The following is a 2812-nucleotide window of genomic DNA, read 5'->3' as shown; positions in this document are numbered from 1 at the left end:
ACACAGAGCTCCTTGCAGCAGTCATCATGTCAGTCCACTTGGTTGAGTGTCTTCCTCTCCTTTGACGACCTTCCACCTTTCCTAGCATCATGTGCTTTTCCAAGGAATAGCCCTTCCTAGCAACATGCCCAAAATATGTAAGGTAAAGCCTCATCATCCTTCCCTCCAATGAGCACTCTGGCTGCACCTGCTCCAAGACACATCTGTTTGTTCTCCTGTCCATCCATGGACTGTTAAGTGCTATTCTCCAACATCACATCTCAAAGTCATCATAAAGTTCTTCAGTCTGTCATCCTTATTCACTGTCCACCTCTCAGATGTATAGCAAGTGATCAGAAAGACCATGGCTTGAATCAGACACACCTTAGTCCTCAAACTGACATCATTACTGCTCAATAATTTGTAGAGCTCCCTAATGGCAGATTTTCCCAGTGCAGTTTGTCTCCTTATTTCTTGACTGCTGGTATCAAGGATGTTAATTGTGGATCCAAACAAGATGAAGTTGTTGACATTTTCAGTCCCTTCTCCATCCATCATGATGTTGCCTATTGGTCCAGTGGTAAGAATCTTTGTTTCCTTTTTTTTTTTAAAATATATTTTTTTATTGTGACTTTAACTAAAATTTACAGAAAACTTGGATTTCCATTCATTCATTGTTGCACATTTTCCTCCGTCCCCTTCCCCTCATTTGCTTTTCTCTCTAAAAAATTCATTCCTTGTTACACAATCTTTATTTTCTTGACTTTGGGATGCAATCCATATTGAAGGCTGCATTCTTTGATTTTCTGCAACAGGTGCTTCATGTCCTTCTCAGTTTCAGCAAGCAAAGTTGTGTCATCTGCATAATGCAAGTTATTGATGAATCTCCCTCCAATCCTGACGTCTTTCCTCTTCATAGAGTCCAGCTTCTTGAATAATTTTCTCAGCATACAGATTAAATAGGTATGGAAAAAGAATACAACCCTGATGCACCCCCTTCTCAATTTTAAACCATGCAGTGTTTCCCTGCTCTGTTCACACAACAGTCTCCTGGTCCAGATGTAGGTTTCGCATGAGCACAATTATATGCTCCAGGACTCCCATTCTTTTTTTTTTCCACTGTGGCATCCACTTTCTATTCACAAAGGAAAAGCTCCAGTCCATCCTTTAATTTTTTTTAAATTCCTGACATTACAGAACTAAACTGAAATGTATTAATATTCCACTCTTACATATCCATGACAAACAGGAAAAAATTTCATGAGAAAAAACCCCCAAAAACAAAACAACCAAAACAGGTAGAAGCTTATAAAACTAAATATAGATCTCAGCATCAACAGCTGAACAGAGAAAGGAATTAAAACGCTTTAATTAAAAAATCATGAGTGGATGATAAAGTGTAGAAACTGAAAATTTACAAACTATTTAAAACCTGGAATCGCTGACTGTTCAGAAACTACACAGATGGATCATGGGTGGTGGTGAACAGCAGAAAGGGATTATGGATGAATCTGCATTGTTCTAGCTGCTCCCCATGCCACCCGTCTCCGAGGAAAGCCTGACATTGATTAGATACTGAGCCAGGCTAATGCTGGCAGCAGATCCAGTGATGGTAACCTGCCTATCAGTAGATCCTTCCACTGGGTTCGCAGTTTTGATCTGCGCCCCAGACATCTGATGGATCTCATTGATTTTGGCGCCTTGATGCCCGATTATGCAGCCAATCAAATAATTTGGAATGGTGAGTTCATGAGAAGTAGTCTGAGCAGATGCATCCAAACCTGCCCAATAGCCTTTGACCTCTGGAGAGCTTAAATTCAATGCCACTGAATCCGGTGTTGCCATGCGTCATAGGAAAATGAGACTGTTGCATTGCCAACTGATGCAGCTTTGTCAAATCTGGCTGTGGAATGGCATACTGTCCTTGAATGGTATAGGCCTCTAGAGGTGGTCCCTCCAGGTCAGGGTTGAGGCACATGGACGGGGTGGTGTGGGGAAAGCTCGCACTGTCGCTGCCTGTGCTGTACCTGTCCTGACCACCTGCAAAGATGACTGGAGAACTGGACGGCTTGGGCCGGTACAGGATGGTCACGCCCTTCAGGGGGGACTGGAAGAGAGTCTCCAACATGACCACGCAGATCTGTTTGACACACCCAATGATGGATTGCGGAATGCCAGCGGTAGTGATGGCCCGCTCAGTTGAGTTGAGAAGCATATCCCCCGCCACCTGGACCTGAGCCCCCGTACTCTCTTGTATTTCCTTGATCTTGCAACCACCTTTTCCAGTGAGAGAGCCACACTGACTAGCAGGAACCACCAGCCTCAGGGTTACTGGGGGTCTACTGGCAGCTGTGCTATTGGTCATAGAGCTGCTAATATCCTCTTCCAGTTTGTCAATGATCATAGCAAAGCCTTTAAAGATGGCATTAGTGGGTCCAGCCAAAGTGATAATTCTCTCAGAACAATTCCCTTCTGAGACGTTGATACATGCACCACTCTCTTCAGGCATCTTCTTAACAGATTCTCCTTTCTTTCCGATGATACTGCCAACTTCCTTTCCATGCATAAGTAGCCGGATGGTGAGAGTGACATTTAATCCACCTTCAATCACACCAGTGTCCATGTCGAGCTGTGTTCTGTTGAGCTGGACTTTGAGTGGTCAAGTCTTTGGTCACAGGTGAGGGTGAAAAACAAAACTGCAGGTGCAAGGCGACTGAGGGGGGAAAGGGGAGCAGGTGGGAAGGGGAAGAGCAAGAGGCGGGGGGCGGAACAATAGGGGTGGGCTGGAAGGCGAGGGGGGGCTGGCGGGCGGGCGGGAGAGGGCGCAGGCGGC

The 2812-nt window shown here is 45.1% G+C and overlaps 1 pseudogene; it reads right to left on the bottom strand.

Moving 5' to 3' along the window:
- Positions 1-1500: 1500 nt before the first annotated feature.
- LOC102869398 lies at positions 1501-2632 on the bottom strand (annotated as a pseudogene).
- Positions 2633-2812: the final 180 nt, after the last annotated feature.

The sequence above is a fragment of the Elephantulus edwardii genome, unplaced genomic scaffold (genome assembly GCF_000299155.1).
Source record: "Elephantulus edwardii isolate Elephantulus edwardi_28Jun2011 unplaced genomic scaffold, EleEdw1.0 scaffold00219, whole genome shotgun sequence".
NCBI classification, from domain to species: domain Eukaryota; kingdom Metazoa; phylum Chordata; class Mammalia; order Macroscelidea; family Macroscelididae; genus Elephantulus; species Elephantulus edwardii.
This window is presented reverse-complemented; position numbering and strand designations above follow the sequence as displayed.